The following is a 15961-nucleotide window of genomic DNA, read 5'->3' as shown; positions in this document are numbered from 1 at the left end:
TATACACATATTCATTCTTTTTCAGATTCTTTTCCCATATAGGTTATTACAGAATATAGAAGAGAGTTCCTATGCTATACAGTAGGTGCTTGTTGGTTATCTATTCTATATACAGTAGTGTGTGTATGTTAATCCCAAGCTCTTAATTATCCCTCCCACCTCCATGTTTCTCCTTTGGTAACCGTAAGTTTGCTTTTGAAATCTGTGAGTCTGTTTCGGTTTTGTAAACAAGTTCATTTATATCATTTTTAAAAGAATTACATTCCACACGAGGGATATCATATGATATTTGTCTTTCTCTGTGTGACTTACTTCACTTAGTATGATCATTTCTCGGTCCATCCATGTTGCTGCAAATGACATTATTTCATTCATTTTTATGGCTGAGTAATATTCCATTGTGTGTGTATATATATATATATATATATATATATATATACCCCACAGCTTCTTTATCCATTCATCTGTCAATGGACATTTAGGTTGCTTCCATGTCCTGGCTATTATAAATAGTGCCAAAAGGATGCTGTTTTAAGTCACTAAGTTTGTGGTAATTTGTTACACAGGATAGAAAAAAATTCAGGGACTATGAAAGTAATAAATGTGAACAGGGACATTGAGTATTTTTTGAAAATAATTATTATGCCAACCTATGGAAATGAGAGTAAATTAGGATGTGAGAATAGGAGGAGGGTAATGGACAGGATAAATATCAGAGTCAATGGATTAGAAATCTCACAGATATTGGATAATTGTTGGAGTGGGAGTTCAAGGGAAAATTAATTAAAAGGAAAATAAGTATTGGTTGTAGAGAGAGAGTGCCAAAGGAAGAGAGACACACACAGAGATGCAATTATTGGTATAAATCTCAGGGTATGATTACAGGAGGGGCTGAAGTGTTGTGGAAGAAGATATTTTTGGTGAAGGACTTAGAAGATGAGAGGCCAGCATGTTGGTTAAATCCGTTCTGCTCAAATTGAGTGTCAAAAATGACCAAAATAGGGCTTTCCTGGTGGCGCAGTGGTTGAGAGTCCGCCTGCCGATGCAGGGGACATGGGTTCGTGCCCCAGTCCAGGAAGATCCCACATGCCGCAGAGTGGCTGGGCCCGTGAGCCATGGCTGCTGAGCCTGCGCGTCAGGAGCCTGTGCTCTGCAACGGGAGAGGCCACAACAGTGAGAGGCCCGCGCACCGAAAAAAAAAAATGACTAAAATAGTAGCTAAGAAGGATATATATGGTCATCTATAAATGATAAGGAAGGACTGAAAGGGGAAATGGCAACATCAAAAATCAGAAGTAGATGATGACACCTGATAATATTCACTTTAAAGAAGTTGGGGTCTTTGAAAGAACAAAATTGTTTGAGAGAAGCAATGAGAAGTAAGGAGGACATAGATATGAGTTAAGTGTCAAAAGGTATGTAAAACTGAGAGAAATCTAGTGTGTGATTGAGAGATGTAGGGAAGCAGAGTTCTCGGGGGTTATCTATGTTTCAGTTTGATAAAAAAGGGAAGGGACCATTCAGAGAAAAATTTGAGAATAATTGTAGGATATTATGTTGATGATATATTGCCATAACCCACGGGCAATATGACAGGGTTTGGGAGGACATGGAGATAAGTTTGGCTTTAGGGGCAGAGAGAATATTATGTGAATGAGCTTCTGGTTGAGGGATGTTAGAGTACCTGAGAAAGGATGGAAAGTGATGCATGATGGGTTGCCTGCATTATCAGCACTTGAAGACTTCAGGGCTGCTAAATTTGACCTAGAGAGAAAACTGAAGCCCCTGAGCTTGAGCGTAGACCACTTGGTTAATCTAAACTACTGTTCTCATTCATAGCTAGTGTACTTGTAGCAGCCAGGAATATGCAGGGCTGGAGGAACCACTTGTCTCACTCTCTTCATGTTTTTAGGTGGACTTACCACCATAAAAATGATACCCCTGACTTTTATTCCTTGTCTATATATTCAACATTTTCCCATGAAATAGCAATAGCCATCAGTCCACAATTCCTTATCAAGTAAGATATTCCTGTCAATGACTGAAATACTGGAGAGTTGTTCTCCTTTCTTTCCTGTTGCCTCAAGACATTGAGAAGCACCTGCCTTAGGCATGCATGTGTCCTTTGTAGGCACTATCCCTTAGCTAGGCTGACCCAACATTTAAACCAAGCAAAGAATATGAAAGGATGAGTATGGGACAGAGAACCACAGAATCCTATTTGTTTGCAAATATCACCCAAGTCCTCCAATCTAGTTTTTAAAAAAAAATCAGTAATGAAGCTAACAATTTTGTTCCCATCTTCTTGTGTCTATCTATTAATTGGCCCCAAATCTTGGTGAGAAATAGACTTGCTATGTTTTGATCCTCTAAAACCCTAAGAGCTGTGATAGAAGACTTGGACCCTTGCCCAAGAATGGAGGTGCTGTGATCTCTTAAAATATATACCTTAGGGCAGCCTCTGAATCTGACCAGGAAATTTCACACTATTGAGGGAAAGGACTGAGAAACATATTCAGAGAAATAAGCATGTACTTGACAAACAGTAGGTATTTAATATATATATATATATATATTTTTTTCTCCCTCCTTATGAAATAAGAAGCCTTTGGATTGATTGTAAATGGTAACTTTTCTGTAGCCTGGGATCCTGGGTATTATGAATGCCAGAGACTTCTGAATCATCATATGAATTTAGCAGTCAAAGCTGGATAGAATTTTTACTTCTGGTGACATAATGAGGATTACCAAGGAATCACTTTTCCATGGCAGTAGAAATGGGGTTGGAGTCTGTGTCCATATCTAAGAGTCAAATATTTAACTAACTTCACAACAGGAAGTGACTGAGGGAGACAGAACTGATTGTCTCATGCTAACTAGTTTATATGTGTTGGTCAGGTTGTCTCATACTCAGAAAGAAATTTGTAGAACCTTTGAAAATTACAGCTTCCAAATAAAGACAAAGAGTCAGCTGGATAATATATTTCTTTCCTGGAGGTCATCTATATGCATTGGTGCTAGACTCAGCCTGGAATTGCCTGTAGTTAAATCCTTCTACTCCCAATCTATGTTGTATGAGGTAGTACAACTCCACTTAGATAAGTACAGATGAAAATAGGGAGAAAGTCTTGACATGTTCAATCCCTGAACCCAGTCATCTCTGAGAACATCACCATCCTTGCCCTGTTGCAATTTGTTTATATGAGCCAATACATTTCTTTTTTAGCTAAATTAGTTCAAATTGTGCATCTTCTAATTTCCATTTGTATGTCCCTTGGTAATATGGAGAGATTCAATTTCTTCTTTTTCTCTTCTGTTCCATTTGGCTTATCATTACTTTCTAAGTTTTCTGAAGAATATATATTCATTTATAAACATAAGAATATTACAAAATCTATGATATAATAAAAATAGAGGAAAAGGAGTTTCTGACCTCAGGAACTCCTAAACGTCAATTTGGCTAGGGAATATCAAATTAAGAAATATGTCAGGAACCAAAATGATCTTCTGGTCTGCTGGACCAGATCTGCTGATCTGCTGGAGATTCAGCATTTTTTTTTTGTCATTATTTGTATGGGTTGATCAATCTGCATATAGAAACTCAAAATTCAACTTGGATTATCTAGGAATGTACATAAATTGTATGCCAGACAATTTTTACAGAAAAGGAATTTGTATAGGATTACAGGGAAGTTCACAAAAGTGTGTTTAGAATAGGATGAGAGCCGGAACTACTTCAGGGATTTAGAGAACATTGACTAATAACCTCATCATGATGGATGGGATGAATAAGCCCTATATTTTTGGTAATTACTTTACTCTTTCCAAGATTTAATGTCCTTGGAGAAACTTGAACTCTTACTCACCTTTGGTATATTGCTTTAACTACCCTTCCTCCAAGACCAACCACAGATGGAGAGGTAATTCTGAAAGAAAGAAAGAAAGAAAGAAAGAAAGAAAGAAAGAAAGAAAGAAAGAAAGAAAGAAAGAAAGAAAGAAAAAGAAAGAAAGGAAGAAAGGAAGGAAGAAAAGAGAAAAAATATATTTGAGTGTTATTAAGAACTCGATAAGGAATGAACACTAGGACACAACAATACTACATGCCAGCTTTGAGTGAAAATGACTCAATACAAATAAATATTTATTATTGTCTCAGTTATCTATTTCTTCAAATAGCTTCACACCCATTCAGTCCTTCTGGTCTCTGCATGTAGGCTAGTTTGGGCTCCCTCATGCATGGTGGCTTGAAGACAGCCAGACTGCTAATATGGTTTCTCAGAGCTCCAAGGGTCAGTGTTCCAAGAAAGCCAGGTAGAACCTATGTTGCTTTTATGGCTTAGCTTCAAAAGTCATGTAGCATCATTTTTGCTACAAGCCAACCCATATTCAAGGAGAGAGAACTGAGACACCACCTCTCAATAAAAGGAGAGTTAAAACCACACTGAAAGAAGAGCATGTGTGTTGGGAGATATTGCTGAAAATACAATCTGCCACCTCTGGGAAATATAATCTGCCAAAAAGTATGGACCCGAAATATACTAATCTCAGTATAAGAAGCCCAGTGTTGTCTTGAAGTCCTCATATTGATGGCCTCCTCCTCCGTCTCCCTATACCCCATGTTTAGGGTCTAAACTTAAAAAATCCTAGTGCAACTCACTAACTGGCATTCTTAATACACTTCACAGAATAGGAGTAAAGCTGTGAATGAAGTAAAGTCAATTCCAACAAATGAATTACTTTTTTAATAATAGTTTTCTGAATATGAAGAATATTATTCTTATAGGACTATTTTTGAATATCTCAGTCATAAAAGGAATCAATGCCTTTTTGAGGAAATGTTCAAATACCTTTCTGTTTTGGACAAAGGACATTTCATGATTCAAAGTGCATTTATTATGCACCAGCTATTAGCTGAGCTCTATTCTTGGTGATGGAAGAGTGATGGACAGCAGGGAAAAAACATATTTTTAAAAAATATTCCTGCCACCATGGAGGTTACCTGAATATGTTATTTGGTTGGGAAAAGGACACTGCCTGGTAAAGTGTCCAGCTTCTTCCACCACTATTGGGTGAGGCTGCAGTGCAGGAACTATTTCATTTTCACTACTGTAATCCCAGGGCCCAGCACAGTGCCTGGAGAAAGCAAGTTTCAATAAATACTTGTGGAACTAATGGGCAGATATGAAGGAAATCAGGCCAGTTCTTTAAAGGAAAGGGCTTTCACGAGAAAGGAGTCATCATGCCCTCTTCTTAAAAGACTGGCACTAGCTTGAGGAGATGGCTGCCCTCCATCATTAACAATAAAGGTGTAACAAAATGCGGTAATGAGTTCTCTGTTATTTTCTCAGTAAGAGAAGGATAAAGAAGTCTGTAAAATTTCTTAAACTTTGCAATTCCCTAGTGTTTGTTATTCTTGCTTTTCTCCATTTCTCTATGGTGATTAATAGTAATTTTTTAAAATGTCATGTGCATTTGTCTTTGGGGACTGGAAGGAAGGAGGAAGCTGGGAAGACTGTTACTCTCTGCAAGGAAGCTCCAGGGGAGAGAATCCTCGAGGGATAAATTTAGTGTTTGCAGCTTCAGAGACTTGGGAGTAGGTGGAGTCCCTGGGGCCTGCTCCAAGGAAAGACGGGACAGCAGCAAGCCTGGGCTGCAGAGGGTCCAGAAACTCAAGAGTGCAAAGGCCTTTGTGGTTACATGATCAAGCCTTGCCCAATTTTTCCTGGTATAGAATTAAAAACAAATGAGTGCTCTTCTAATTCTTTCACTTTTGTATTCTCTGTCACTTAAATATGCCATCCACACTAGAAGTCTTTATGAAGGCCTGCCCTGCTCTTCTCATCCTTCCTTTATAATTGCTCAGTTAGTCCTGTCATTTTTGCCTGCTAACATCTTTCAAATCACTCCCATTTAATCCATTTTCACTGCCTTTGCCTGTGCTCAGACGTGGATCACCACAGCTGTCCTCTAATTGGTCTCAACATGAGAATTCTTCATCCCACTTCCCACTGCCTTTTTTCTTAAAAGCAAACTTGATTATGTCCTTCTCTGCTTAACTCTCTGCTCTGTAGGCCTACTACCCCAAAGACAAAGCCCCAAAACTTAGCATATGAGGCCTCTGCTCTCCATTTAACTTTTAGACTTATTTTTGTGCCTCCTCCCCAAATACATCCTACACTTCAGCCATGTGGGTTGGCTAACTGAAGCCATACTATTCCAAATGACTGACTCATATAATTTGGCATATAATGTTCACTTTGCCTGGAATGTACTTTCTTTTTTCTCCAATGGGTAGATTCCTTCTCAACTTTCAAGATCTAGATCAAATATCACTTCCACTCAGTGAAGCCTTTTTTTCACCCCACCAGGCACTATATGTACATTCTTTAAGTGGATGAATTTTGTCACTAGATTGTGACTTTCTGGAGAGAAGGGATTTCTTGTTAACCCACACAATATCACAAGTGCCTAGCATAGTACCTAATGTAAAATTGGTAAATAACACTTGAGGTGAATAAATGAATGTGAGTGGCATGGATAGCTTTGGTCCTCAGTGATGTGATGTTAGGAAAAAAGATGGAAGTACAAGTCTAGGTGGATGTGGAAGTGGCCTCCCTGTAACACGTCACTGATTTTACCTGAAAATCTATCTTTTTATAGCCCAGGGGCATAAAGAAATTAAACCAGGAGAGTCCAGTACAGCTATTCAGTCTCTAGACAGCAGAAACTCTCAACTTTATAAAGGATATGCAATATTGTCCTTGGATGAAAGCAAAACACCAGCTTTGAACAAAGTAGGTTTGTAGGACAGTGCATAGAGCTGCACCTGAAGAAAAGTGTTCACTTTTTATTTCTTGGCAATAGTACCTACTTCCAGGTGTCCTGTGTGTGGTCAGCTTATGTTCATCTAGTGGTATTGACTTCAGTCAAGCAGTATATTCCAAAGAGATAAGTAATTCTTGCATATTAGTGCAAGAACAGAGATTTACTCATGATCTGAAAATAGCCAATATCTTAATCTGCTCAGGCTACTGTAACAAAATATTGCAGACTGGGTGGCTTAAACAACAGAAAGTTATTTCTTATAGTCCAATGCTGAGAAATCCAAGATCAAGGATTCTGAAGGTTCAGTGTGGGCCTGCTTTCTTGTTTGTAGACAGCTGTCTTCTCTCAGTGTGTGCTCCTGGAGAGAGAGAGAAAGAAGAGAGAGTGCTCTTGTGTCTCTTCCTCTTCTTACAGGGGCACAAAACTCATTATGAGGACACCACCCTCATGACTTCATCTAAACTTAATTATCTCCCATGTCCAAATACAGTCACATTGGGGGTTACAACTTCAACATACGAATTTTGGGGGGATGCAAACATTTAATCCATAACAACTAACTAAGAATGATCCCAAAACAACAGTAATAATAAATAAAACAAAATACATAATAGTATTAGTGTAGTAGTAGAGGTTTATTGAATGCTTGCTATGTGGCAGTCACAATTTTAGGTGCTTTAGATATGCCGTCTCATTAAACCTCCTATTGAGCCTATGAGGAAGGTGATAGTATTAACCTCATTTTAAAGATGAAGAAATTAAAGTACAGAAAGCTCCAGTTACTAGCCTAAGGTCACTCTAATAATGATCAGAGGTGGAAATCAAACTCAGTTAATCTGGCCCCAAAGCTCATATTTTTAACTACAATACTGAATTTAAAAGAGGAAACATTCATAGATATTTTCTAATTTAATGATTTTTAACACTTTTGTAGTCATGGAAACATTTATACAAAATATATTATTTTTTTAAATCCTAGTATATTAAACAGATAAAAGCTGAACTACACTTCTATTCCTCACAACATGGTGGGCTAGGTACACTGAACACATTTCTTTCACACAAAAAAATGGAAATTAAAAATAAAATTTAAATGTATTTTAGTACTCAGTAAAATAGAAGTTCTTAAGCGACAGAAAAAAGTAGACAGAAATACAGTGGAATAAAATGGAGGATTTCATAAAAGTATTTGTAGATTTCTAGTAAGCTATAGCTTTTCTATTAACAATCTTGTGGAGAAGAGGAGAAAGCATCTTGCAGAGTCACAACATTCACCCTTAAAGCTGAGATTCATAACAGGCTATTTCCTCAGAAAAAAAGACAAATTAGAAAAATATACACCATCTGAAGGGAAAAAGCAAAGAGCCTTGTCAATCCCAGCCTTGAGTCTTAGGTGAGATAACATTTTAAAAGTTTATTCTAAAAGTTCTTAACTACATATTAGCCTTCACATAAGTTGAGAATTAAGGTCTACAGTATCTAAAAGTCCTGAGTCAAGAAATTATGTAAAATATTCCTGGGCTAGAGTTCCCTCAAGGGTCTAGCAGAAGCAAATGCAAATCCTCTTTCAAGGAATGCATTCTCAGCACAGATGTTATAGAATTCCACAGGTAAAACTCCAAAGGAATATAAGCTTACAGAAACATTAAAAAGAAACTCTTGAAGAAATAAGGCATATGGTTTTTGGTCAAACATATAAAAATGTTAGAAATTATCACTCTTGTTCTCACAAGTAAAAAGTTGAACAAACTGAAAATCAACAACTCTTTTTAGACCCATCAGATAATTGATGTCACAGGGCAAACTGGTGTCCTAAACACTGGAGAGAGAATTAGATACCAAAAACCACATTACCTTCTGCTTGCCTAGAGCAGAAGCCCAATCAGAACCCTGCCTCTGGAGCCGGTACTCATAAGAGAACTAAAGTGTGACTGAAGAATTTCTAGAGGCTACGTGAGGACCAGCTTTGGAGTAAAAGCTCCTGTGGCCTGGCCTTTAGGGTCCCCCACACTCTTGTGAGCTTTACCTCCTGGAGCTCTACCACCTTCACCTCAGGGCGCAGATTGGAGAAAACTCCCCTTAGACTTCAGGGTGGAGTGGGGGAGGAAGAGAAAGTAACCATTCTGAAATACACTCAGAGAATTCTCTTCTCAACAAAGGAGTTCCGTCACTCCTCAAAAAACACTATTTTACCATAACCTTACATAACCAACTTGAATTTTACCAAAACCTAATTGACCTGGAGAAAGTGGAACACTTAAATCCAACCCTGTCTCACCTAAGGGAGAGGAAAACAAGTTGAAAACTACATTGAGGATCACAGACAAAAGGCATAGGCTTATGAAAAAAAGGAGATGTAATTATTGGATTATAGAATGTAGTCTTACCAATCTTACCACCTTATCACAAAGTCAATCAGGTTTTTGTATAATAACAGAGGATTTCAAGTAGACTAACTGGATGCTTCAGATCCTATTTCAGAAGGAGACTCTGGGTAAACCCAATAACATCATAAGAGACAAAAACAAAGATGCTGGAGAAAATTTTACTCTCTGACACCTACAGCTACAGCAAACAGTAAAGAGACCAACTCCTAGACAAATAAACATAAAGACCTCACACTAAAGGCCTATTTACTCAGTTCCTTTTATGGGGTATATCACTTCTGGCTTTCAACCAAAGAGTTACAAGGCATAATAGAAGGCTAAATACACAGTTTAAAAAAACAAAGCATGAATCAAAACCAAGCTCAGATATGATAGACATTTTGGAATATCAGACTAGAAATGTAAAATAACTTTGACTACAATGCTTAGGACTGTAATGGAAAGGTAGACAACATGCAAGAACAGATGGTAATGTAAACAGTTACATGAAAACTCTAAGAAGCCAAAGGAAATGCTAGAAATAAAAAAACACTAATAGAAATGAAGAACGCTTTTGATAGGCTCACCAACAGAATGGACATGACTGAGGAAAGATCAGTGAACTTGAAGATATGCCTAAAGGAAATTCTAAAACTGAAATGGAAACAGAAAAAATAATTTTGAAAAATGGAAAGACTATCTAAGAACTGTGGGACTATTCCAGGAGATAGAACGTGTGTGTATTGGAATACCAGAAGGAGAAGAAAAAAAAAATCAGAAGAAATGTTTGAAATAACAATGGCTGAGAATTTTCCAAAGTTAATACAAACACATAATCACAAGGGTCTAGGAAGTTCAGAGAACACCTAGTAGGATAAATAGCTCAAAAATCTTTGTTTAGGGGCTCCCCTGGTGGGGCAGTGGTTGAGAATCTGCCTGCTAATGCAGGGGACACGGGTTCGAGCCCTGGCCTGGGAGGATCTCACATGCCAAGGAGCAACTAGGCCCGTGAGCTACAACTACTGAGCCTGCACATCTGGAGCCTGTGCTCCACAACAAGAGAGGCCGCGATAGTGAGAGGCTTGAGCACCGCTATGAAGAGTGGCCCCCGCTTGCCACAACTAGAGAAAGCCCTCGCATAGAACCGAAGACCCAACACAGCAAAAATAAATAAATTAATTAATAAAATCCTACCCCCAATATCTTCTTTAAAAAAAAAAAATCTTTGTTTAAACTACACCAAGGTTTATCATATTCAAACTGAAGAAAATTAAAGACAAAGATAAAACCTTGAAAGGAACCAGAGAAAAAGGAATCAGGCGAAATGGAGGTCAGAACAAAAATCTATAGACTCAGATAAGCGAAGACTTAAGATCTTATAGTTATAGCATAATGAATGCTAAATGTATTAAATATATATTAAAATATACAATGTTAAATATACTTAAATGTATTAAATATGTAATATGTACTTAATGAGATTAAATAGAATCAAACTAATTTGGCAGATTTTGAAAAATAATCTGGTATAATTCTACAAATAAGAAAAAAAGGAATTGAAATTAAAAAAAAAAAAAAAACCTCTTGTATTAGGGTTCTCCAGAGATATAGAATCAATAGGATAGGATGTGGATATGTGTGTGTGTGTGTATATATATATATATATATATATATATACACATGTGTGTGTTTCCTTTGGCCTTCTTTTTTTCCTCCCCTCATCATTAGAAAAACATGTCAGGAATGAGAACCTCATGGAACAGTCATCCCAATCAAGCTTTCCTAGCCAAACTAAGCCTAGATCTACCAATCCCCATTGATCCACATATTATGTGGAATCAACAGAGTTCTGAGCTGAGTTCAGCCTACATGAGCCAATCCCCAGACAATCCATAGACTTGTGGGTGACAGTGAACAATCAGTGATTTAAGCTATTAAGTTTTAAGTTGTTTTTATGTAACAAATTAATTAATTAATTGGTTAACAAATACAATGAGTTAAACAGTCAGTTAAATGCAAGTGAAAAGAGAATTAGTGAATTAGAAGATGATTCAGAGTAAACCATTTGAAATCTAGGACGAAAAGCAAAAATATAAGAGGAAGGTTAAAACTATGAATGAGAGGATGAGATAGTCTATACATGACAATTTGAATTTGTAAATTAGAGAGTAAGTCGTAGTAAAGAATTAGTATCCAAAATATGTAAGAGACTCTTAAAAACCAGCACAAAAAAGAAAAAAATACTCAGGAAAAACATGATCAAATAGCCAGGACAGGAATTTCATGAGAGAAATTTCAAGCTGTCAATTAATATATGAATTTATCCGTTAGTCTTCAGAGAATTTCAAATTGCAAGAATGATGATGTACAGAGGCCTGGAACTGACCTGAACTATTTTACTAAGATAAAAAAGTATCAGTACCGTATTGATTCCCAGACAAGGTATGAAACATACTGATTAATAGTTTTGCTTTGTTATCATGGGTCCAAGGAGCCTTGGGTTATTTAGATCAGCTTGTCACCATTGTTTATTAATAACAAGGCCACCAAGATTTGCACCTGGTTTTCATGAAACCCCCAGAGAGCTCTGCCATTGGGACTGTTCTGTACAGGAACTGTGTCTGTCTGATAAAGAGGGTATAATAAGACTAGGCTGAAACTCAGTCTTGGGCTCCCTTTCCCTGGGTATGCTATGCACAGGTTTGTGGTTCCTTATTGAGAGAAAATGTACATTTGTCATGACCCTTACAGAGAGAGGACAATTGGAATTCATGCCTATCCTTCCTGGATTTCTCATTGTTAAGCAGCCTTTAACTTTGATGGATATCCTTACTTTAGTTCTCTTGCTATTTTGTATTATTTTTCTCTCTAAAAATATAGATTTGTAAGTATTATCATTCTGAGTTCTGTGAGTCTTCATTTACAATAGAATGTATCTAATTGCTAGTGGTAGTGCAGGGAAGATAAAATTTTAACCCACCAAACTGAAAAAATAAATCTGGAGTAATAAGTACTGATGCAATTTAGAATAACAGGGATTTTTACACACTTCTGGTTGGATTATGCATTGATACAACCACTTTTGGAAGTAATTTGGCATTACCTGGTAAACTTGAAGATGAGTATACACTAAGATTCTAAAATGTTTCTGTATAATAAATACACATGGCCACAAAGAGAGGTGTATAAAAATTTTTATAGCAGTAATTGGATTCAATCCAAATATCTATCAACAGGGGGATGGATGTATACATTTTGGTCTTTATTGATACAATAATAATAATGGACAGAAACCAGTCACATAAGAATATATATTATGAAACTCTTTATATAAATTTTAAATGTATAAAACTAATAATATACATATTTTAAAGATACAAATACAGTTTTAAAACTGTAAAAGCAAAAAAGATAATGATATACAGTAATTCAGGATAGATTACGGTTACCTCTGCTACTATTCTAATGGGGAGAAAGGGTTTTTGATATGAAAGAATTTGGTTTTGGCTGTTAATGTTACACTTCAGGAGTGTTTGATATATTATTCTATATATCTAAAGGAACAGTTTAAAGCTACTTGTCCTGACCAATGCCATCTACTGATAGTTAAACATATTAAGGACCAGAGAGGTAAGTGGCTGACAGTGCCATATAGGTCACTACTAACAGAGATAAGTCCAGGACACCTGAGTTGTTCATACCATTTTCTACTTAGCCAAGGAACTCATATAATGTGAGGTGTAATAAAAATACCGTTTGGCATCTTGAATCCATCATGATCTATGCATAAGGTAGGATAAAGTAGGAAAGAGCCATGGAAATAATAGGTTTGATCAAGAACTTAACTGTGGAAGACATTCAGTACCTTCCCCCTAGGCCATACAACAGAGCATCCCACTGGAGCATCTTTACTAGACAAAATCCCAGCAAGCAGAAAACACTGCAGTGAAGTCAGGGTCTTGATCCAAACACGCGGATATTATTGGAATTCTCTGCAATGTCTCTAAGTGACATGGGGAAATGCTTATAACAAGCCACTTGGGAAATTTGGAATATTGCAGTTTGCCTTTTTTCACAATGCTCGGTGGCTAAGAATTTTTAAATAAGTTTTTGTCAGTTTATTAGGCTCAATAGTAGAAATATGTTTCTAGTTTTCCTGATATATATTCAGGCTAGGAGAAATGTGATGTCAGTAAAGGATAGCCAGCCTTCACTACTAGGGATTATTTATATATAGCAATATTTATATAGGAACTTAACAGACCTAGGACATTAGGATTTAGGAAGAGATTAAAAGGAAATGGATGAGATATTTTAAGAAGATATTTGATAAAATTAAGACTAATTAAGTTGGGGTATTCTGACACCTTTTGGAGGAGAATGGGGAAAGGTTTTATAGAGTCTTTTTTATCCAAAGGTAGAGAAGAATGCTATTAAATCTTGCCCATTATAAAGATAAAGGGGAGAGATGAGTACTTTTATACAGTGTCACCCAAATGTGGTTCTATGACTGGCTATATCAGAATATCCTATTTTTTAAAAAATGCACATACCTGTAAATTCCCAGGTAGTATCATATCTTTAAGTTGAAGATGATGCTTAGAAATTTACATTAATTAAAAAAAACTTGATGATTTTGATGGAAAGTTAATCTTGAGAATTACTCTTCTTAGTAATTTTGAGATCATGAAAATATTCAATCACCAAGGATGGGGTGAAGTTGTGGTACCTTAACATCCTGGTATAGAAATGACATTTCTCTACCTAGAAGAGTTGTAAGAGAGACAATAAACTCTCAGATTCTCTGAATCTGCATTTCAAGAGTGAGAACTAGAATTTTCTGTGAAGAACACTGTTCTTAGTGTCTACCTTCTCTCTGACTGTTCTGTTGACTCTAACATGGATCCAAAGCCCACAGGGTGCTGGTCAATATCTAAGTTTGGAAGAAAGCGAAAACCACAATTAGTGAAGCCACCTGGTCTTTTTCAGTGCTTCTAATGATAGATCATATTTATGAAGACTTGAAAGATTTATAACACATACCATACACCTGGTGCATTTTAGATGAGTGGACTTTGTGTGCTCAGAAGTGAGCAGGAAGATGTGTTGCATTGAATTTTATTGATTTTCCTCTTTGCTTGTATAGTTTTATGATGTTCCATTTTCTTTTTCTCTTGGTTTGGAAACTGTGGCCTTGGTTATTTATTTTCTTCCTTCATTTTACATTTAAAATGTATATGTAACACTGCATCAATTTTCATGGTCACTGGTGAAAGGGCTGGGTGAATTCTCTGGACAAGAAAAGATGTATAGTGAGAGACGAGTTAATTATTTTCCTTCTAAGAAGCTTCCCCTCAAGTTCTCTTCCATTTTCATTTTCTCACATTTTTGGAATGCATTTATAATTTTCTTTTTAATCTCATAACCTTCTGATTTTTAACACTGAGATCTCACCTTCAGAGATTATATATTGATAGCTTAGAATTATTTCCATTTGTATTCTGTAGCAGGCTCTTCAGTTATGACAATTTCCTTCTAAAACTTCTTGATATAACTCATCTAGCAATAAGACTAAAAAGATGAATTATAATAAAAATAAGGCTTTTATTTGTGGAAGCTTGGTAATTGATAAGGATCAACTTTACTAACAAATTTGTGTTTTCTCTGGTCTTTGCCCAGTTCACATGGTGGTTTTAATTAGAATATTATGCCTTTTGTAATACAAAGTAAATTTCTCTCAATAATCTCAAAGTTTTGGATATGCCAGCCAATTACATATTGAAGTCATGTTTTGGCTCGTGGCTCATGGCACAAAGTTCAACCTCTAATTTTGCTAGTTCTTTTTAGTATCTGCTGAATTAATATGCTAGATTAGAGAATGACAGTATGTGGGTCATTGCTGACTCCAAGGCTAGAATCAAAGTGTGCATCACTCTCCTTGTTAAAAAATGATTTTAACACCTTAAGAAGAGGGCAGAAAAAGTTCTTCTTGTCAACTGTTAATCATATGAGCTCCTGTCAAAGGGACTCATTATAATATCAGTATTCCCAGATTTAAGACATTCCCATAACGTCATCACAAATTGTTTCTTACTACATAATACCTATAGTATTATAATTAGTTTGAACAACATAATATTGACATTTTTTGTGGTATTCAACCATAATGGCTGAATACTGAGAATTTCATATAATTCAACCTAATAGTTAATATTTTCTATTCATTCACTTATTACCTAACATACTATCTTCAAAAGTGAAACAAAAAACACTGCTGCAGAAGGAAATTGTAACACTTGTGATAAATAAAGTGTAACATTACAAAAAATGCAATAAAAACAAAATAAGAAAGGACAATGTCATTAAATTTTAGCTAGATACTGCAGCCTGCCAAGTGCTCAGAGCTGGAAGTTTGCACTCTTTGGTAAGAGGAGGGACTAGCAGTTAGTTTAAGATGCCTTAAAACTAACAAAAATTAAACCAAGATTTTCTCTTGAGATAATCAATATTGAAAGAAAACTTTGAAACAGAACAACTATTTCAGTCTGTGATTTAATAGTATTTAATTCCAAACTCTGGAACCACGTCTTACATTTTGGAAAATACCATGTTAGATGATTTGTTTTACCCAGTTTTCCCTTTTGTGTTCAGAGGGCACTTCTAAGCATGCAATAAATGGCACCATTATTCATGTGCCAACATCTAGGGCTAAATTAATTTCATAAATTATGTCAAATGAACAAATGATATCTTGCAAAGAGTCCACAACT

Source organism: Hyperoodon ampullatus (genome assembly GCF_949752795.1).
Source record: "Hyperoodon ampullatus genome assembly, chromosome: 1".
NCBI classification, from domain to species: domain Eukaryota; kingdom Metazoa; phylum Chordata; class Mammalia; order Artiodactyla; family Ziphiidae; genus Hyperoodon; species Hyperoodon ampullatus.
Note: the sequence above shows the minus strand (reverse complement) of the source record.